Genomic DNA, 22668 nt, shown 5'->3' with positions numbered 1-22668 from the left:
TTTGCAAATTCTTATCTCTGAATGTCACTTTGGAAGTCTCACTGATGAGATGTTACGTGATCAACTCGTCTTGAAGGCTACAAATCATCAGTTACATGAGCGTTTACTTTTTTAAGGCTCCTCGTTGATGCTCTCACAAGCTATTACACTCGCTAAATAGTACGAACTAGCCGTGAGCCAAGCTAAAAAATTTTGCGACGATGCTTCAGTTCGCCACATTAAAAAGGCGCAAAGCTCTTCTCTCCAGAACAAAGAAATGAATGTACACGTTGTGCTAAGTGTAAAGCCAAAGCAATGGGGTATCCTGTACAAGGCGGCGCAAACTTTCGAGCTTATCGTTGTGGGGTGGCTGATCACTTTGCAAATAATCTTGCATGTAAGGCGTGCGGACGAAGATGTCGTCACTGTGAGAAGATTGGGCACTTAGACATTATGTGCAGGTCGTCTCGATACTCTGCAAAAGTTCGACAAGTTGATGACGATGACGACACTAGCTCTCAGTGTAGCGGCACAACAGTTTGTGTTGTCAAGGGACACAAGCATGGCATATACCCGTTCCTTGCAGTGGAAGGTAACCCTACCTTGTTTCTTGTTGATACGGCATCTTCATTCTATTTTAACTGAAGAACTCTATCATCAGCTTTTTGCAAGTACTTGCCCTTTGTAGTCAACCTCAGTACAGCTTTTCGACTTTCTAGGTCAAAGATAAGAGTTCAAGGATGTTTTGTCGCTTCAGCCGCGTTTCAAGACAGAACTGTTTGCATTCTTATGCACAGTAGACTCTCAGTAAACAAAAATCTGTTAAACGGAACTAGTACTGCTTAAACGGAACTTCTGCAACAGAACTATTGCCTCTACAATGCTTGGTTTCGGGCTTGTATTCTGTACTCATGTTCACCTCTCAGTAAACGGAACTCCTGTTAAACGGAACATATTTTCTCGCTCCCATCAGACTGAGAGTCTACTGTATGTTGTATCTGAAGGCACCACTGTATTGGGCTTAGATGTTATTGTAGCACTACAGATGAACATTGAAAGTAAATCACTTCAGCTCTTTGCATTGTCTTCCAGCACTCCTACGTTGCCTACTGAGCTACATTCTGAGTATGAACATCTGTTTGACCAACAGCTCAGACTTGCCAAAGGATTCAAACACAAAGTTAAGGTTCATGAGTCCATTGCACCCGTTGCAGCAAATTATGACGTCTACCGCTGCACACTTCATGCCACAATGGGAGTTGCACCCGCCGTTCTCCTGCACAGACGACTGCCAAGAACTCACTTAACATCTGTTGGATTACCGGATTCTTCATCTCACGAAAATACAGCAGAATCGATGAAATGGCTGCGTCAGCACGTCTAACAAAACAAGCTTCTTCCAAACATCACACTGACTGCCGTCATGCAGCTCAGACCAGAAACTTTGCCGCCGGCAACTACGTCCCTGAAAGAAAGCCATCTGTTCATGGGAAAATATCCTCGCACTTTTCGGAAGCGAAGAAAATCATTGAGCAACGAGGGCCAGCTACATTTCTTTTAGAAGACGGTTGCCAATAGATGTTTTCCAAATTTCAAGCCATACACCCCGAAACCGAGGGGAAGCTGACAAGCGGTCGCCTAAAATTCTAGATTGGAAGCTGCTCTCATCGGACGAGCCTTTTCAAGGTAGCACACTTGCTAGTGAATGCCACGACGACTGTCCACCTATGCCACAGTAAGGGACAAAAGCCCAAACCAACAAACCATCTCTACTGCAGTCAGAACGATCTTCACTGCCGTCAGAAACATCTTCGCTACAGTCGGAACCATCTTCACTGCACAACAAAATGTGTAGCCAGCCATCACGGAAGAGCCGATGAGTGAAAAAAACTATATTGGAGCACTATAAGCTATGCAAGCAAAAGTGTTTTTTTTATCAGCCGGTGAAATGTGGTATATAGAAAGAAGATGAGAATGAGTGCGTGGGATCATGGAATAAAGAGAATGATGTTAAGGCATCGGATACATCGTTCGTGTATGTTCTAAATACAACAGAGGAGAAGTTCTCAAACAATTTTGTCATCCGCTGCCAGGACAAGGGGTGGATAGATGAATAGCTAGGGCTCTACTGTATGAAGTCTATGTGCTGTCGACGGCCTGGGGAACTGCTGCAGCTCCCTTCGATGCTTGTGCTCGATGGGTTTCAGTGTCACCTGACCGACTCCGTAAAGCGACTGCTGCACAACTCCCGCACCGAGCTGCTGCAGTCACTTGATGTTTGCCTTAATAAGCACCATGTCAAGCACCTGTACGCGAAGTAGATGACGTCCGAGGAACCAGAAGCGACCCCTGCCAGACGGCTGAAACGAACGTCGCCAGCGATGCCGAGCTCATAGATAGTCGAGGCTCAGGCCTACATTCCCGATGCGCTCATTTGCCGCGCGTTCGAAAATGTGCTCCATCTCGAACGCGCTTGATGGCACCAAGAATGATGTGCTGTGTGAGAACGTTTCCGACAGGGGAGCTTCAGAAGAGAGTGCGTCTAACGACGACAATCAATGAAGTGTGTCGATAAATGCCTTTTTCCATTTTACTCACGCTATTGTCACAGGGGTGAGAGAATGAATGAAATAAATATATTTACAAAATATACAGGGAGAGTCAGAGGCAGCTACAGCCAAGATGGAGGAACAGCAGCAACAACAGCACGAGCACAGTCGCTTTCATCGTCTTCGTCGTCTACGAAGCTCTTTCGTTGCCGATGTTGTGTAACATATAACCCCCGCCGCTGGCAGCGCCATCTCGGCGCCTAAGGAAGAGTAGAATCATATGCGGAGATGTATGGTTTCAGGCGGGTCATGTGGACGACGTCCGTAGCGGGTGCGGACGACGACGACTGACTGTCCAACGGAGCAATCTCGTATGAGACCTCGGTAAGCCGGCGTAAAACATTGAAAGGCCCCGAGTAGCGAGACAGGAGCTTCGAAGAGAGGCCAACGTTGCGGCATGGTGTCCAGAGGAGGACCAATGAACCTGGAGAGTAGGAAACTACTCTGTGATGGCTATCGTAGCGGGCCTTCTGAGAGAGCTGCGAGCCAAGAAAACGTTCCTGTGCGATTTGGCGGGCCACTTTAGCCCGAGCAGTGGCATCCCGGGCGTACTCTGTAACCGTTTGCGTAGTTGATGGGAGAAGAGTCTCAAAGGGTAACGCTGGATGGCGGTCGAGCAATAAATAGAAGGGGGAGAAGCCAGCGGTGTCGTGGCGTGACGAATTGCACGCGAATGTCACATAAGGCAAAGTACTATCCCAATCAAAGTGATATTTGGAAATGTACATGAAGAGCATTGTTGTCAATGTTCGATTTAGGCGCTCGGTAAGACCATTTGTTTGTGGGTGATAGGCCGTAGTGAGCTTGTGACGCGTCGAACACGAGCGAAAGATGTCACTTACTACTTTTGAAAGAAATGAGCGACCACGATCGGTCAGCAGCTGTCGAGGAGCGCCATGGTGAAGAATTACGTCATGAAGCAAGAAGTCCGCGACGTCAGTGGCACAGCTTGTCGGTAGTGCTTGTGTGATAGCGTATCTTGTGGCGTAATCAGTGGCTACGGCTATCCACTTGTTTCCAGTAAGAGAAGTAGGAAATGGTTCTACGAGATCAAGACCGACGCGGTAGAAGGGAACGGTGGATATGTCTATTGGTTGGAGCGGACCAGCTATGGCAAGGTAGAATGTTTGGAGCGCTGGCAGGACTCACAAGCAGCAACGTATCGGCACACAGAATGATAAAGGCCAGGCCAAAAGAATCTACGCCGCACGCAATAGTACATGCGCGTGAGCCCGAGATGTCCTACGGTTGGGGCGTCGTGAAGCTGTTCAAGTACAGCGGAACGGAGTGTCGCAGGAAAAACAAGTAGTAGCTCTGAGGCACTCACGCTCTGTAATGGAAAACTTGCTCTCCGAAGGAGAAAGGAGGCGACTGGCATAAGCATTGACGTGATCCTGTCCTCGTTGCTGCTGGGCGAGAACAGCACCAATTCCATGTCCGCTGGCATCGGTACGAACTTCAGTATGGGCTGATGGGTCGAAATGGGCCAAGATGGGTGGTGAAGTAAGTAATGTTGTAAGGGTGCTGAAGGCAGTTGCTTGGTCAGTACCCCAATAAAAAGGCATCTCCTTCTTCAGTAGCTCCGTAAGTGGTCCGGCAATGTCAGCAAAATTCTTCACGAAACGTCGAAAGTAAGAACAAAGGCCGATAAAACTGCGTACATCATTTGCGGAACATGGTATGGGAAAATCTTTCACAACTCGAATTTTGTCAGGATCAGGTTGCACACCTCGAGCACTGACAAGGTGGCCCAGCACAGTGATTTTCCGACGGCCAAAGCGACATTTGGAAGAGTTGAGCTGAAGTCCTGCTGTCCGGAAAACCTCAAGAACAGCCGTTAGGCGGCTAAGGTGGCTTTCGAATGTAGGTGAAAATACGATGACATCATCGAGATAGCACAGGCACGTGGACCATTTGTATCCACGCAGGAGAGAGTCCATCATCCTTTCAAATGTAGCTGGGGCATTACAAAATCCGAATGACATAACCTTGAACTGGAAAAGTCCATCCGGTGTGATGAATGCTGTTTTCTCACGGTCTCGATGATCGACAGAAATCTGCCAGTATCCTGATCGCAAGTCGATAGATGAAAATAGGCAGACCCATGTAAGCAGTCAAGAGCATCATCAATCCACGGCAGTGGATACACGTCCTTACGTGTTACCTTGTTTAAGTGACGATAGTCTATGCAGAAGTGCCAGCTGCCATCCTTCTTCTTGACTAGCACGACCGGCGATGCCCATGGACTGCAGTAAGGTTCAATGACGTCTTTTGTGAGCATTTTTTCAACTTCGTGCTGGATAACTTGTCACTCAGCATTAGACATGCGATAAGGACGTCGTTGAATGGGGCTGGCGTCTCCAGCGTTAATCCTATGAGTCACAAAGAATGTCTGACCCAAAGGGCGGTCATCAAAATCAGAGATGTCGCGGTAGGATTTCAGCAGGTGCCGGATGTCAGGTGTCTGTGCTGGAAGAAGGTCCGGAGCGATCATCTCATCGATGGTGGCATCCGCTGCGCTCTTGGAGGGTGAGAACGGAGCAGAGGACGAAGAAGATTCGGCAACGAACGCCGAAATGGCAGAATCTATAGAAAAAACTTTTGCCAAAGCTATACCATCTGGGATAACTTGAGCGCACCAGCTGAAGTATAGGATCGGAAGAGATGCTGTATTTCCCGTGACTGTCAAAGTGTGTGAGGCACGGCAACATTTTTGGCCAGCAGAACGTCAGCAATAGGTGTCAACATGTAGTCACCATTGGGAACAGGAGCGACAGATCTCAGGTTCACGTAACGGCTTGAGGTGCTAGACGAACGTGATTTGCACAGACGGGGTTGAGCTGGTGTTGGGTCATCATGGTAACACGGTAAATCAAGTTGAAGCATGTCGGTTCCACAATCAATAAGGGCAGAGTGGGCGGATAAAAAGTCCATGCCGAGGATAAGTTCATGGGAACATTTCTCGAGCACAGCAAATAGCACTGTCGTGGAGCGATCAGACACACTTATACGCGCGGAGCACATTCCAAGCACGGGAAATGTGCCGCCGTCGGCGACTTGGATAAGTGGTATTGTGGGTGGCGTTGAAGCTTTACTAAGGCGGCAACGAAGTTCTGAATTCATCACTGATATGTGAGCCCCTGTGTCCACAAGTGCAACAACGGGTGTGTCGTCTACTTCAACGTCAATAAGGTTGCGTCGAGTCGGCAGCATGGTCAGAGGATTTGGCGGGCAAGTGGCCGATGCAGCATCACCTCCGGGAGCTGCATCATCTAGTTTTCCCGCGGCAGGTGGTCAGTCAGCAACGTTGGTCGGCGAAGTTGGGGCGAGCGAGACGATGGGTGACGGAGGAGCGGTGAACGGGACTGGTGAGCATGCGGAGATGGAGAGCGACGACGATATGGCGGCATAAAAGGAACGTCTTCACTGGTGGCCTGAGGTGACTCCCAGTAACTTTGAAAGCGTCCATGATCCCTCTCTGGGCGATGGGTGTACCTATACGATGCCTGATGCCAATACCACCGAATGTTACAATGGCGGGCCACGTGTCTGATACGGTGATAGTTGAAACAAATCGGGCGATCGTCAGCAGTCCTCTACTCGACTGGATTGCGAGGGCATGCCGGAAGGTTTTGGCTTTGGGCATACGAAACAGGAGGTCGACGACGGTTGATCGGCTGAGAGGGAGCTGTAGTGCTCTCAGAGGCCAGTCGAGCATCGGAAAGCTCTTGTCGCACAATGGCATATACCAGTGGCAGCATCTGAGGGCTAGAGTCACAAGCATGGGAGCACGTGGACGCAGGAGACAAAGCTTCAAGTTCACGTCTAATGATCTTGGTCACGTGCTCTGCAGTTAACGGCGTCTGTAGTGCAGGCCCGTCTTCGCACGACCAGGTTGCTGCTGTGTTTAGTAGTCAAGTGAAATTATGGGCGATACGTCGACTTTTTGCGGCCTCAAAACGCTGGCACTCCTTGATGATGGCATCGACCGTGTTGCAGTCCTTGCATACTGTCGCAGTACAACGCGAACAAAGCACAAGTACACCTTGAGGCAGCAAAAGCAGCATGTCCTCAACAGCTGAGCCGCAAGATTTTCTTCTTCATTCTCCAGTCAAGCCAGAGGCCCACTATCTGGTGTCCGCTAAATCCCCCCATCATCGTTTTTGTCCACATGTAGACACGGGTCATTTGCCTCCCTCTCAAAGAGCATCGACCCGATGTGAAGTCAATAATGCAGTTTGTTTTTAAAGAAAAGTCTCACGCAATCACTCGCTGATGTAAGGCTTCATGCGCACTATGTGAACGAGTTCAGGATGGTGCTGGCGACGCTTGGTACTACACGAATTGTCGGAAACGACCTCGTAAGTGACGTCACTCAGTTGTCGCAGCACTCGGTATGGCCCAAAGTATCTTCTTAAGAGCTTTTCTGATAGTCCTCGTTTCCGTACGGGTGTCCAAACCCATACTTTGTCGCCAGTTTGATAAACAACTGCTCTGCGGTGAGCATTGTAGCAGCCTGCATCGTACTCTTGCTGCTGGCGGATCCGTAAATGTGCCAGTTGTCTAGCTTCTTCCGCGCATTCGGTAAACGTGTTGGCGTCTGGGTCGATGTCGTCACTTTCGTGCGGCAGCATCGCATCTAACATAGTTCGTACTTCTCGTCCATGAACGAGGCTGAACGAGGTCATGCGGGTCGTTTCTTGCTTGGCCGTGTTGTACGCAAACAATATGTATGGCAAGATTTCATCCCAATTTTTGTGTTCAATATCTACGTACATCGAAAGCATGTCTTCAATGGTTTTGTTCAGACGCTCAGTCAGCCCGTTTGTTTGTGGGTGGTAGGCGGTGGTCTTACAATGCGTTGTTCCACTCAGCATCAGGACGTGATCCAAAAGAGCTGCCGTAAATGCGGTTCCTCTGTTTGTGATCACGACGGTCGGTGCACCATGCCTCAGCACAATATTTTCGATGAAAAATCTTGCCACCTCCGCTGCTGTACCTCTCTGAATAGCCTTTGTCTTGGCATAACGGGTAAGATAATTCGTCGCGACGATAACCCAGCAGTTCCCTGCAGTAGAAGTAGGTAGTGGGCCCAAAACGTCCATCCCTATCTGGTAGAATGGAGCTGTTGGGACCTGCACGGGCTGCAGGAGGCCAGCTGGTTTAGTCGGTGGTGACTTGCGTCGCTGGCAGTCGAGACAGGTATGAATGTGGTGTTTCACAGCTGTGGTTAGTCTCAGCCAGTAATACCTTTGCTGTACTCTGGCCAACGTTCTCATGTAACCCAAATGGCCAGAGGTCACCTCGTTGTGGCATGCTTTGAGTACTTCGGTACGAAGGGCTGCTGGTACGACGATCAGATAGGCAGACCCTGTCGACGAAAAGTTTCTTTTGTAGAGTACTCTGCCCCGTAAACAAAACGATGACAACACTCTTGCGAAAACTCTTGGCGCCTTCTGAGATCTGCCTTCCAAGTAGTTAATTAAGCCAAGCAACTCAGTGTCGTCACGTTGTTGCTGCGCAATGACGGTCGTGTCGAGGACACCGAGAAATGCCGTTTCCTCCTCCTCAGGTAAGGTTGCCGACTCAATGGGTGAACGGGACAGACAGTCAGCGTTCATATGTCGCTTGCCTGACTTGTGCAAGACCGTCATGTCAAACTCCTGCAGTTTTAGGCTCCAACGCGCTAATCGACTGGTGGGATCTTTTAGATTAGTTAACCAGCAAAGGGAGTGATGGTCCCTAATAACTTTGAAGAGCCGGCCATACAAGTACGGGCGAAATTTCATTACTGCCCATACTACGGCGAGGCATTCTTTCTCTGTTGTTGAATAGTTAGCCTCTGCGCGTGTTAGCGTTCGCCTTGCGTAGGCGATCACTCTTTCTGTGTCCTCTTGCCGTTGCACAAGCACAGCCCCAAGACCTACATTGCTAGCGTCTGTGTGAAGCATCGTCAGGGCTTCTTCGTTGAAGTGGGCAAGCACCGGGGGCATTTGAAGACGTTGACACAGGTCATTAAAGGCAGCCTCCTGTTCTTCTTTCCACTCAAAGGGAACATCGTCTCTTGTGAGACGAGTTAGTGGCGACGCGATGCAGGCAAAGTCTGCGATAAACCGGCGATAATAGGCACAAAGGCCCAGGAAGCGTCTGACAGCCTTCTTATTGGAGGGTACTGGGAACTGTGCGACGGCGACAATTTTTCCAGGATCGGGTCGGACGCCTGCGTTGCTGACGACGTGACCGAGAAACTGAAGTTCATGAAAACAGAAATGACACTTTTCTGGTTTCAATGTCAGGCCCGCGAAGCGTATGGCACGTAAAACAACTTTCAGCCTTTTGAGATGCTCGTCAAAAGTGGTCAAAAACACTATAACGTCGTCCAGATAGACTAGGCATGTCTTCAACTTCAATCCCGAAAGTACCGTGTCCATTAGCCTTCGAAAAGTCGCGGGCGCGGAGCACAAACCGAAAGGCAAGACTTTAAATTCGTATAAACCATCTGGCGTCACAAAAGCGGTTTTCTCTCGGTCTCTTGGGTCTACCTCGATCTGCCAGTAACCACTCCTCAAGTCCATGGAAGAAAAGTAGCGAGCGTGCCGAAGTCTGTCAAGGGAGTCATCAATACGTGGGAGCGGGTACACATCTTTCTTGGTCACCCGATTCAGCTTCCTGTAGTCCACGCAAAAACGCAGGGTGCCATCCTTTTTCTTTACTAGCACTACAGGCAATGCCCAGGGGCTTTGTGACGGTTGAATGACGTCATCTGCAAGCATATTCGCGACTTGTTGTTGTATGGCTTCGCATTCCTTTGAAGCTACACGATAAGGGTTCTGGTGGATAGGTCTCACCGTGTCCTCGGTGATTATTCGGTGCTTTGTCAAAGGTGTTCAACTTGTGCTGTCGTTGAAAAGCAGTCGCGGAATTCGGCTAGCAGCTGAAGAAGTCTCTGTCGCTCGTCCTTTGACAGGGTGGTGCCAACGTCGAGAACGGGTTCTGGTTCTTGATTAGGCACTTCGTCCAATACCGACAAACATAAACTGCCTCGCATTTTTACAATATTGTCGTACGAAGCGACAGCTGTGCCCTTCGGACGGTGCCGGCGCTCAGCACTAAAGTTCGTCAGAAGTCTAAGCGACCACAATTTAGTGCTATTTAACCTAAGCATCCCACGTCCTGTACGACAGCGCTCAATAAAACACATCAGGGATTACAACAAAGCCAATTTCACAAAAATAAACTCAGAATTAAGTCAGTTCCTTGTTTACTTCCGTCGGTCTGCTTCACTTCGTTCAGTAGACGATAATTGGTTGTTATTTAAGAATAAGTTAACATAGCTTGTAGAGTTACATGTACCCCTTGTACGCATTCGCGGTGACCTGGGAAAACCCTGGTTTTCGAACACACTAAAGAGGTTGTTAGAGAAAAAAAAGCGTCTTTTCCGCGATGCGAAGCAATCGGTAACTTCCTCAAAGTGGGAAAAGTATTTTACGAGTCTGCGTCAATATACTTCTGCTTTGAGGCAATCCAAAAAGAAGTTCTTCCACCACGACTTGCAGACCATTATGCGTGTCAACCCTAAAAAATTCTGGAAAATCCTCACACCTAGTAAAAGCTCCAATAACATTTCTTTGAGTTACCCTGATGGTTCCAATGTGCCAATTGATGAGCGATCAGATGTAATCAACTCGTACTTTTCATCTGTTTTCACTAATGAACCCACGCTAAACGACTTTTATCCGCCCAACCTTTCTCTTTCCGATATGCCTCCTATAATCATTACTTCTCAAGGAATCTTGAAGCTCATTGAAAAAATGAAGATTTCTAGTGCCCCAGGACATGATGGTATTACAGCCAAAATACTAAAAGGCACGAAAGTGTTCTCTAGTTCTATATTAGAAATAATTTTCACGCAGTCAATCACTGACAGTTCACTTCCGACGGACTGGAAAATTAATAAAGTAGTACCTGTATACAAGTCTGGCAGCCGCTCGGATCCCTCCAACTATCGTCCCATTTCGCTTACAAGCATTGCCTGCAAACTCCTAGAACATATAATATACTCACAAATAGCATGTCATCTAGGTAATCATTCCTTCTTTTTCCCCAATCAACATGGTTTTCGGCCTAACCTATCGTGTGATACTCAGCTCTTTGAATTTGTTACTGAGCTTCACTTAAACTTAGACTCATCCTTTCAAACTGATGTCATTTATCTTGATTTTGCGAAAGCTTTTGACTGTGTCCCCCATCAGCGACTTCTGGCCAAGCTCTCATGCCTACAGCTGGACCCCCTAGCGTTGTCATGGATCCGATGCTTCCTGACCAATCGTCTCCAATACACGGTTGTCGGTAATCACTGTTCAGCCACTACTAACGTGATTTCTGGAGTACCACAGGGATCCGTTCTTGGTCCTCTGCTCTTTCTCATCTTCATAAACGACCTTCCTAATGGCATTTCATCTTCTATTCGACTTTTTGCAGATGACTGCGTTCTTTATCGTCGCATCGCACACCGAACTGACCATGAAATCATTCAAAGCGACTTACATCAAATCGAATCCTGGTGTTCCAATTCATTAATGAAACTCAATATTTCGAAATGTAAAGTTATGCAGATATCCCGTAAGCGCTCCAACAGTAATTACACGTATTCCTTAAACTCGATAGCTTTGTCCCTCGTCGAATCTTATCGTTATCTTGGTGTCACAATAAACAAAAAATTGACATGGTCCGATCATATCACCAAATTAGCAGCCGACACTACTAAATCACTTGGTTACATCAGACGTTCCCTTTCCTTGTGTCCCTCATCCACGCGAAAACTGGCTTACGAAACATTTATACGAAGTAAGCTTGAATATGCCTCAGCTATTTGGAGCCCTCATCAAGCATACCTCATTAACACTTTAGAATCTATACAGCACCGTGCGGCCAGATTCATCTCTTCTAGGTACGGCCGTGATGAAAGCATCAGTGCCATAAAGTCATCATTGGGACTCGAGTCATTGTCGTTCCGTCGGAAGATTGCAAGGCTGTGCTTGTTCCATAGGCTTTACTATAACTTCCCACATCTTCACGGTAAACTCTTTATCCCGCCAAGCCGTACATCTCGTCGCCTTTTTAACTCGTGCAGCGTCCAGCGTTTGCACGGTTCTACGTCTTCTTTTAATCAATCTTTTTTGCCAACAGCCATTGCAGAATGGAACACTTTGCCAGACTGTGTTGTCGTTGAGCGAAACCCTATTGCGTTTAAGCAGTTGCTCACTGATCATCTTACGCTGTAAAATTCTTTTAAACTGTTCTTTCTTTCGCCTTTATATGCCTGGTTGAAATTGTAACATTTTTTTTTGTTATGTTTCAGTATTGTGATCCGATATGTTTTGTAACTCTTTATGTAACCTCCCCCCCCCCTTATGTAATACCCCGAGAGGGGCCTTTAAGGGAAAAATAAATGATGATGATGATGAGAAGTAAATTCGTGCATCCACCAGTGAGACGGACGATACCTCGTGCGACCGAAATGCCATGACTAAATAGCAGCGAGCCAATTTGGTCAGCAATGCCTTCGCCATCAAACGCTTCGTGGCCTTCCACCAAAACAAGAGTGCATGACCGGGGCGGGACGACCACATCATCATCAATTATACGTAAAGTGTTATGTATTGCGTCTGAACAGTCAACTAAACCAGGGCTGTTGCGGAATGTAATTGAACAGTCTGGGATGTTGCAGCACCATATTCTCTTAAAAAGTCCATCCCTATGATCAAGTCCTTGCAACATGAGGTGAGGATGATGAACGTCGCCACGTAAGAAGAGCCACCGATGTCGAGTCTTGCTGTACACCTTCCAACAGGCATCAACAGCTGGCCGCCTGCTGTCCTCAAGCGAGGTCCCCTCCACATAGTCTTCACTTTTTTGAGGCGTACGGCAAGGTTTTCACTAATGATAGAAAAGTCGGCGCCGGTGTCAACTAAGGCTGTTACTTGCTGTCCGTCTACCGAAACGGTAAGATCTGTGGTCACAGTTTCGTCGGTGTTACAACTTCTCGGCTTTACGGCGTCCTGTGGTACAAGTAACGGGGGCTTTTTTTCGCCGCCTTGACGGCCTGCAACCTCACCCCCAGAGGTCACCGCCTTCAGTTTCACCGGCGTGGACTCGGTGACCTCCTTCCAGTGACGTCAGCTGTAGTTCGGTGGTGCGACGAAGGCGAATAAGTCGGGAACGGAGAGCCTGGTTGACGTCCCAAACCTGGCGGGTAATCAGGCACACTGTCATCATTATTGGCACGGCGGTTGTCAAAATGGGACTGATACAAGGGGGGTCCTTGAGAATGAGCGTCCCGGTGTGGTGCGTAGCGGTCGTTGGCGCGTCGATCGTCAGACCATTGCCGAAGAGGTCGAAACATGTCTACGCGGTGCCAGCAATGGCGGGAAATGTGGCCCACACCTTTGCAAGTAAAACAAAGCGGATGCTTATCTACAGTGCGCCAGGCGTCTGTTTTACGAAGCTGTGGACGCTGCAACGGCTCGTAATGTGGCAAATGCCGTGTCTCGTTGGGAGATGGCTCCTGGTACGGTGACATTTCGTACGGCGGCACGACGGCAGGGCGCCGCGGTGTCTGATCTTGCGGTGGCGACCAAGGAACGGCTGCCGATGGCTGGCGGTACGATGGTGCAACGGGCGGTGGGCAGCGAAGCGTGGCTGCGTAGCTCATAGGTCGCTGATCGTCAGTAGGATCAGCTGTTGAAAACGATTGGCGTATTTCTTCGCGGACGACTTCAGCGACAGACGCCGTGGGTGGTTCCGTGACCAGATTCCGCAGCTTCAGCAGTTCTTCGCGAACAATCTCTCTTATTAAATCGCGCAACGAGCTTTGATTGTCATATGTCGTAGCGGCGACTTGAATGTGGGCGCTGCCGGACAAGCGATCGTATTGTCGGCATCGTAAGTGAAGCGCCCGCTCAATAGCCGTAGCTTCTTTGATGAAGTCTGTCACGGTGCTTGGCGGGTTCCGCATAAGTCCGGCGAACAATTGCTCTTTAACACCGCGCATGAGGTAGCGCAACTTTTTGTCGTCGGTCATGTGTGGGTCAGCTTTACGGAAGAGACGGGCCATGTCCTCAGCGAACATTGCGACCGTTTCGTTGGGTTTCTGAACCCGTAGCTCGAGTAAATGCTGTGCACGTTTGCGCCGGTCGACATCGGCAAATGTGTCAATTATCCCTCTTTTAAAGTCACTCCATGTTGACAAACTGCCTTCTCTGTTTTCGTACCAAGTTCGAGCGCTATCGTCGAGATAAAAATAGGCTCGGGAAAGTCTTTGTTCAAGAGACCACTGGTTGGTGTTGGTGACACGTTTATAGTGATCAAGCCAGTCTTTGACGTCTTCATGTGCTCCACTACCAAAGCGATCAGGCACCAGCGGTGAAAAAAGGGTTACCTGAGATGGGGTTGGCAAACTACTGTCTCGTGGTAACTGTTGTGGACTGGCGGTGGCCATTGGTAGATGTGAGCGGTGCCTTGTAGAGTGTTCCTGTGAGAGAGTGAACTCTGGAAGGAGGCCTCGCAAGCGACGACTGAAGCGATGCACAGGAGTGTCGACAAGTGCTTCTGGGCTGGATGAACGGCTCCCCGTGGGAGTGTGGAGCATCAGGCGGGGTCGCGGGCCAGCACCTTCACCAGTGCCGCAGTACAACGCAAACAAAGCACAAGTACACCTTGACGCAGCGAAAGCAGCGTGTTCTCAACAGCTGAGCCGCAAGATTTTCTTCTTCGTTCTCCAGTCAAGCCAGAGGCCCACTATCTGGTGTCTGCTAAATTCCCCCATCATCGTTTTTGTCCACATGTAGACACGGGTCAATACGAAAAGATTGAATGCATCATGTGCAATGCCTTTCAATATGTTTGCTACTTTTTCAGTTTCTTCAATGCCGTTGTCTGCTTTTCGACAAAGGGCAAGCACGTCATGTATGTAAGTCAATGTAGGACTCTGATGACGTTTGCGCACGAGATGCCAACTCCTTCTTGGCTGCTGCCTTTCTACCCACAGACTTGCCAAAAAGGGCGCGCATCTTTTTTTTTGCACGCATCCCAGCTTCCAATTTCATCTTCGTGGTTCTCAAACCACACTTTTGCTGTTCCTTTCAAGTAGAGCAGGATATTAACTAACATAAGAGTTTCATCCCAGCGGTAATTCTTACTTGTACGTTCGTACAACGGCAATCATTCTTCAATGTCGACATCATCCGTGCCACAGAAAGTGCCAGGATCTTTTAGCTGTGGAAGCACAACAGTTGTTGTTGTCGCCTCGGCGGGAGCGGGTCCCTGGTTTGCCATGGTGGAAAAATCTAAGTGTCGGCCACTGCGGAGCTCCGTTATATCGTGTTGTACCCCGCACCACCACCAAATGTCACGGGGTGAGAGAATGAATAAAATAAATATATTGTCACGGGCTAAGTAGATGCCTGAGGGCGACGACGAAGTGCTGAACGTGAACGTGCTCGGACTGCAGCAGCGTTGTACGCATTAGCTCGCCAGTATATTCGGCAGTACGCATTTGCTCGCCAGTGTATACTTTATTCCCCGTAACATCATTGGTGGAAGGTGCGGGGTACTACTCGCTATACAGCCCAACGAACTGGATCTTCGCAGCGGACGGCGCATTGCAGCTACCACGATGACTGACCAATCTACTCAATGTCAACAAGATCTGTCAGCCCCTCAGCCGATCATTGTGGTGCAACCTCGTGACCCAGGCCCATTCAACGGCCCAAGTGGCATAGACCTCGATGACTGGCTAGTTCTATATGAGCGCGTCCGCAGCAGCAACCATTGGGATCCGACGCTTATGTTGGCGAACATCATCTTCTACTTGCAAGACACGGCAAAACTCTGGTACGAGACACATCAAGAAGAGTTGACTAGCTGGGACGTCTGTAAGCAGAAATTGCGCTATCTATTTGGGAAACCCATCGGACGTCAAGTGGCCGCAAAGAAAGAGCTTGCGACTCGTGCCCAGACATCCAAAGAGCCGTCCATCGCGTACATCCAGGATGTGTTGGCTTTGTGCCGCAAGGTCGACAAGGACATGCTCGACGAGGACAAAGTCGGACACATCCTGAAAGGAATTGCCGATGACGCCCTCAATTTTCTCCTGTGCAAGGACTGCTCGACGGTGGAGTCGGTCATCGAAGCATGTTGTCGCTTCGAACAGGCAAAAAGTAGGCGCATAGTTCACCGATTCGACTGCCTTTCCAACACGGCGGCTACGTCCTCTTGCGAAGATTTGCCCACACTACATCAACCACCAGCGCCAGAAAACGTCACAAAATAGTCCGTCGGGAACTCGAGGCTATGGCTCCCGCTATGTCTAGCGTCAGCGTGCCAGGACACAACCTCGATGCTGTTTCAACGATACAGGCCTAGGTTCGCCAAGAGATCGTGAATATGGGCATTTTGCCACCTCATCAAAATGCCCCTGCTCGGCTCCAGTTGTTGCGGCTGCCACTCCGAACCGCACGTTCGCGCCACGACGAAACCCAGCTGAATGGCGCACTCATGATGATCGGCCCATATGTTTCACGTGCCATCGAATAGGACACATCGCTCGCCATTGCCGCAGCTGTTGGACCTCATCACCTCGACTGAGCTTCTATGATTGGGGACCTCGCTCGGAACGTGCACCTTATGCCCCGTCCTACCGTGCTGAGACAGGTGCAGAGCATAATCCAGAACGTCGGACCAGCCGCTCGCCATCGCCCGTGCGCCGTCAGTCCCGCTCGCCCCAGCCCCGCCGTTTTCGGTCTCCCTACGACCGTCGCTCGAAAAACTAGCCTGTGCAGCCCCCGGAGGTGACGCTGCATACACGACTCGGACTGCAAATCCTCTGATTACTCCCGACCAGCGGTGCAACCTTCTTACAATTCTCATTGATGGTTTACCTGTAACTGCTCTTATTGATACTGGAGCACAAATATCTGTGATGAGCTCAGACCTCCGCCGCCACCTCCAAAAAGTTCTGACGCCTGAGATTGCACCTACCGTTCGTACAGCGGATGGGAGTACTCCTGCTGTGCTTGGAATGTGCACTGCGCGATTAACGATTTCTGAGCATCAAACTTCAGTTCTGTTCGCTGTAGCGGGAAATTGACCTCATCCTTGGACTCGACTTTCTAGCTTCACACGCTGCCCTCATTGACTGTTCCAAAGGTCTTCTTCGGCTCGAACTACCATCCTTCTCAGAGACCGTCTCTGCCAGCCCACATCGTCTACGTTCTGTCGATTTCCTCAGACTTCCGCCGCAAGCCGCAGTCCAAGTCCAACTCTCGCCATATCCTCCAGTACCCGATGATGATTATGTAGCAGCCCCAATTTCTGACGTGGCCATGACACGCAATGTTGCACTACCCAACACGGTGGTTACCGTTAAGGACAACCGAACTTCATTTCCCGTCCTCAATTTCGGCTTCTCAGCGCAAGTGATTCCTCGCGGCATGTCACTTGCGCATCTGACACCACTGGTCGACCACACAGTTTCCGCCCTAACCACCGATTCGCCACCCGATTTTTCATAAACGTCGCTCTCGTCACGTTCCTGTTCCGACCTTTTCAAGCCAATGCTATCTGACAAGCTCACCTCTGAACAAATCTCTGCTTTCTGCCGTGTGCTTGCTTCTTATCAGGACATCTTTGACTTCGGCGACCGTAATTTGGGCCAGACATCCGTGGTAACCCATCGCATCGACACCGGTGACGCTCGACCCATTCGCCGACGACCCTACCGTGTGTCAGTCCCGGACCGTGCTATTATACAGCGAGAAGTCGATAAAATGCTTGATAAGGGCATAATCGAACCCTCATCTAGTCCCTGGTCCTCACCCGTTGTACTTGTTAAAAAGAAGGACAATAGCTGGAGATTCTGTGTTGATTACCGCCATCTCAACCATATTACCAAGAAAGATGTCTATCCCCTACCGCGCATAGATGATGCACTCGATTGCTTGCACGCTGCCGAATATTTCTCTTCAATAGACCTTCACTCAGGCTACTGGCAGATTGCTGTGGACGACAAAGACAGAGAGAAGACGGCCTTCGTGACTCCTGATGGACTTTATCAGTTCAAGATGATGCCTTTTGGATTATGCAATGCCCCCGCGACATTTGAGCGCATGATGGACTCTCTCCTTCGAGGCATGAAGTGGACCATCTGCCTCTGCTATCTTGACGACGTTATTGTTTTTTCGACTACTTTCGACGACCAACTTGCCCGTCTGTCCACAGTGCTTGATGTTTTTCGACGTGCCAACTTGCAACTTAACTCGTCCAAATGCCGCTTTGGGCAACGCCAAATCTGCGTACTCGGCCATCTTGTTAACGCTGCGGGCGTTCAACCAGACCCTGCGAAAGTCCGAGCAGTTCGCGACTTCCCCACACCCCGCTCAGCCAAGGACGTCCGAAGTTTTCTGGGACTGTGCTCCTATTTCCGTCGTTTTGTCGAGAAGTTTGCTGAAGTAGCCCGTCCTCTAACCTGCCTCCTCAAAACGGATGTCGCATTCACCTGGGGCCAACAGCAAGCAAACGCCTTCTCGTCGCTCGTTGACATTCTCACCAATCCACCAGTCCTAGCACACTTCGACCCATCTGCCGCCACGGAGCTTCGTACTGACACCAGTGGCCACGGCATAGGCGCAGTGCTGGCGCAGCGGCAACAAGGCATGCACCGCGTCGTCGCGTATGCAAGCCGACTGTTGTCGCGCTCGGAACAAAATTATTCCATCACAGAATGCGAGTGCTTAGCTCTCGTCTGGGCCATTGCAAAATTCCGACCGTACCTGTATGGCCGACCATTCTCAGTTATTACGGACCACCATGCGCTTTGCTGGCTCTCCTCACTCAAGGACCCTACGGAACGCCTTGGTCGCTGGGCACTGCGCTTACAAGAGTACACTTTTTCCGTATCCTATAAATCCGGACAAGTTCACAAGGATGCCGACTACTTGTCCCGTCACCCAGTCGATCCCCCTGACACGAGGGAAGATGAACAAGAGGCCCTCGTTCTTTCAATTACCGACTTAACCGACATAGCTGCTGAACAACGCCGCGACCCCTCTTTGCGTGCTATTATCAATGGTCTGCACTCTCCCCACCCTGACCACTCCTTACAACTGTTCGTTTTTCACAACGACATCTTGCAACGCTACAACGCCCGCCCTGATGGTGCTGAGCTTTTACTCGTTGTTCCTATGCATCTTCGCTCAGACGTTTTGGCCCAGCTGCATGATGCCCCCTCCGCTGGACACCTAGGGGTGTCACGCACGTATGACCGCATTCGCCGCCGATTCTTTTGGCCTGGCCTCTACCGTTCTGTGCGACAGTACGTTGCAGCATGCGACCTCTGCCAGCGCCGCAAGACACCTGCTCTGAGACCTGCTGGTACCCTCCAGCCCATTAAAGTACCAGATGAGCCATTTTTCCGAGTCGGCCTCGATCTTCTAGGACCTTTTCCCGTGTCGGCCACCGGTAGTAAGTGGATTGCTATTGCTACCGACTACGCAACGCGGTATGCCGTTACACGCACCCTCCCCACCAGCTGCACTACTGATGTAGCCGATTTCCTTCTTTATGACATCATTCTGCGTCATGGTGCTCCTCGTCAGTTGATCACCGACCGCGGCAGCTGTTTTCTATCTAAAGTAGTCGACGAGCTCCTGCGATCCTGCTCTACCCACCACAAGTTCACTACAGCGTACCATCCGCAAGCCAACGGCCTCACGGAACGCCTCAACCGTACCCTGACGAATATGTTAGCGATGTACGTCTTCAAGGATCACAAAGATTGGGACATCCACTTACCTTTCGTTACCTTCGCATACAACAGTTCACGTCATGATACAGCTGGATTTTCACCTTTTTACCTACTGTTTGGTAATGACCCGCCTTTGCCCATGGACACCATGCTCCAATCTGACGCCCTCTCATCGACTGCTGATGCTCGTGATGCCCTGGCCCGAGCTGACATCGCCCGCCAAGTCGCTCGGGATCGTTTATGTGCCTCGCAGCTTAACCAAAAGACTGCTTACGATCGCCGGCACCGTGACGTACAGTACTCTCCTGGGTCGCTCGTCTTGCTGTGGTTACCATCACGTCGTGTTGGTCTCTGCGAAAAACTGATGTCCCGTTACGTTGGCCCCTACTGCGTCATACGCAAGGTCACCAGCGTGACCTATGAGATAGCTCCACTCCATACCACGTCAGTAACAGCTTCAGTCCCGACCGATATAGTGCACGTCTCACGGCTTAAACCATACTACTCACGCCTCAAGAATTGATCGCACCGGGACGGTGCTTCTGCCGCCGGCGGGTAATGTCACGGGCTAAGTAGATGCCTGAGAATGACGACGACGAAGTGCTGAACGTAAACGTGCTCGGACTACAGCAGCATTGTACGCATTAGCTCGCCAGTATATTCGGCAGTACGCATTTGCTCGCCAGTGTATACTTTATTCCCCGTAACAATATATACAAAATATACAGGGAGAGTCAGAGGCAGCTACAGCCAAGATGGAGGAACAGCAGCAACAACAACACGATCACGGTCGCTTTCATTGTCTTCGTCGTTTATGATGCTCTTTCGTTGCCGATGTCGTGTTAACACTATATTTGGATGAAAATGTTTTTTTCGAGCTGTTGCTATCCCCAAATTACAACCCAGATTATATGCGGACTTTTAGGGTACTTCAGAGAATCAATAATCCTGGTATAGAGTCAAAGAAAGATGTATAAAGTAAAAAATGAATCTATCGGTGATTACACTGCACAAGATACAGTAGACTCTCAGTAAACCAAAATATCTTAAACGGCAATGACAGCACCCAGTTCAGACTTCTTCAGAGACCGTGTTTCATCTCATTCAACGCCTAACCAGACCAACTTTCTCCGAGTTCTTGATAACGAAACTGCTGTTTAAAATGGCACTAAAGAAAAATAATTGGTTTATATTACAAACTGCACACTGAGATCTATATGCCATAAGTTTCATTATCATAAGTACATTCATAGTGGAATGAATCAAAGCTGATGTTTTATTTTTTAAATTTGGAGCTGAAATCTTCTTGTGTGACGTTGAAAATTTGAAAAAGAATTTTTCGTATTTTCGCAACACTGACTCGATGAAATTTTCTGAAACTTTGTATCCTAGGTCTATGACACCCAGAGATGACAATGTACTTCATTTTTATAGTTTAGAAGCTATGACGACCAAGTAGATACCTTCGAATTCTATGAGATCACGGTTCTTGAAGTGGGAATCTCAAAATGACATCTCCACCAAAATTTTTTTTTTGGCGTTTTCTCTTTCTTCAAGTGTTATGTCGCGGTAAGAGTGGTGTATTGGGGATATTGAAGCTGTACTTTTATAATGTGTGAAAAATCATTTTGCTCTTTAGCACCCATTCAAATGGAACAAATGCTTATGACAGGATTTTTTTCATTCCTGAATTCCGCACCTCTGGTCATCTCTCGGTAACCAGAACTTCTGTTAAATGGAACATAATTCCCTAGTCCCTCCAAGTTCTGTTTAATGAGGGTCTACTGTAGTTACACTTTGAAAATGTGTTGGAGTTTCAATACAACGAAAAGTTGCAGTCTCACACACCAGCACTGTTACAATTCTTATTACAATGCACTGCACTCAAACCTCATTATAACAAAGCTGTGCCTTACACGAAAGTAAGTTCATTACATCTGAAAATTCGTTAAAAATGTATATCCCTAACAATATATATATTGCAAAACTATTTTTCATTTACTTTGTTATAACTAATATTTCATTACATCCGCGTTCATTATATCGAGGTTTGGGTCTATCAGAGTCCTTCAGTACTTTTAAGGGTCATGAAGCTTTACCATAATTCAATGGGGGAGCTTTGCGTGGTGCAAGTGGAGGTCGTGAGGCTACACTGTGTCCAGTCTGCTGGCATCTACTTTATGGGGTATGTATGTGCATTGAACGTAGAGCGTCAGTCAGCGCTGTCTGTTGCCATCATCGCGAGTGCGGGACACTCATTTTTTGCCGACTGGCATCACGTAACATGTTATCTTATCACGAGCTGGCAACTGACCAATAGTCCCTTGCACACCACTTGAAGGCACCCGCGTTATTTGAAGGTCGCAGGTTTGGTCCCTGCCCACCGCAAATGATTTTTTCATCCACTTTTCCTTGCATTTACATTACAATTACTTTTAATAATATCACCTATACTTTTCTTGGCATAATTGCCTGTAAATTTTCATTAATAATCAAAGTTGCAACTCAGGAGCGGAATAAGCCCCTTATGTCTTTCCCTAAGATGACTCGAAAGATAAAGCTTCTTCCGCCACTGTACTGATCCATCCGAAAGAAACTGTCTGCACCTATAGCGTGGTTTCACATTGCGTCCAGGATTGGGCACATTACAGGCTTTCTGCACCTCAAATGATTTTGAGGGATGATATTTGAAGTTTGATGGCCTTACTATGTGATGTCACATTATGTGATGACATCGTGACATACCAAATTGTGACCATCTGTGAGGTCGTGATGAAGTCGAGTGGTGATGTCACGATGTGATAATTTTTTTTATCAGTCATAGTGATGCCGTCAACACAAGATGCCAGTGGTCAATTTTGCATTTGATGAGACATACAAGACTTTAGCCCTAAGATAGAACAGAAGGACTGTGAAAACTATGCAGTTTTGCATGAGCAACACAACTTTAAATGCGGCATGGTACTGTAGCAATAAATCAATGCATTATAGAACCTAAAAACTAGGGAAAAGCTACATGAAGGCTCCCCTAATCCTTGTCAATCGCATCCTTCAAAGCAATAATTCATTTAAGCTGACTGTCGGTTCGATAAATACAAAGCTATTTTAAGGTACCTCCATAATCAAACATCAGGTGTATAGCCTAAAAGATTTCATATGCACAGTCAAGACTTGTGACGACTGTGCTTCTCGGATGCATCAACATCCGCAACAGTTGTTCAAGGACTCTGGATTATCCACAAATTGTGGTTAGGTGCTTAAGAGGAATGAAAAAAA

The 22668-nt window shown here is 48.6% G+C and overlaps 1 protein-coding gene across 1 annotated transcript in view; it reads right to left on the bottom strand.

The window, feature by feature from the left end:
- Positions 1–22668, bottom strand: part of LOC119167688 (nuclear exosome regulator NRDE2) — a 370836-nt gene that overhangs the window by 127609 nt on the left and 220559 nt on the right. The window lies entirely within an intron of this gene.

The sequence above is a fragment of the Rhipicephalus microplus genome, chromosome 6 (genome assembly GCF_043290135.1).
Source record: "Rhipicephalus microplus isolate Deutch F79 chromosome 6, USDA_Rmic, whole genome shotgun sequence".
Taxonomy (NCBI): Eukaryota; Metazoa; Arthropoda; class Arachnida; order Ixodida; family Ixodidae; genus Rhipicephalus; species Rhipicephalus microplus.
Note: the sequence above shows the minus strand (reverse complement) of the source record. Positions and strands in the feature narration are given on the sequence as shown.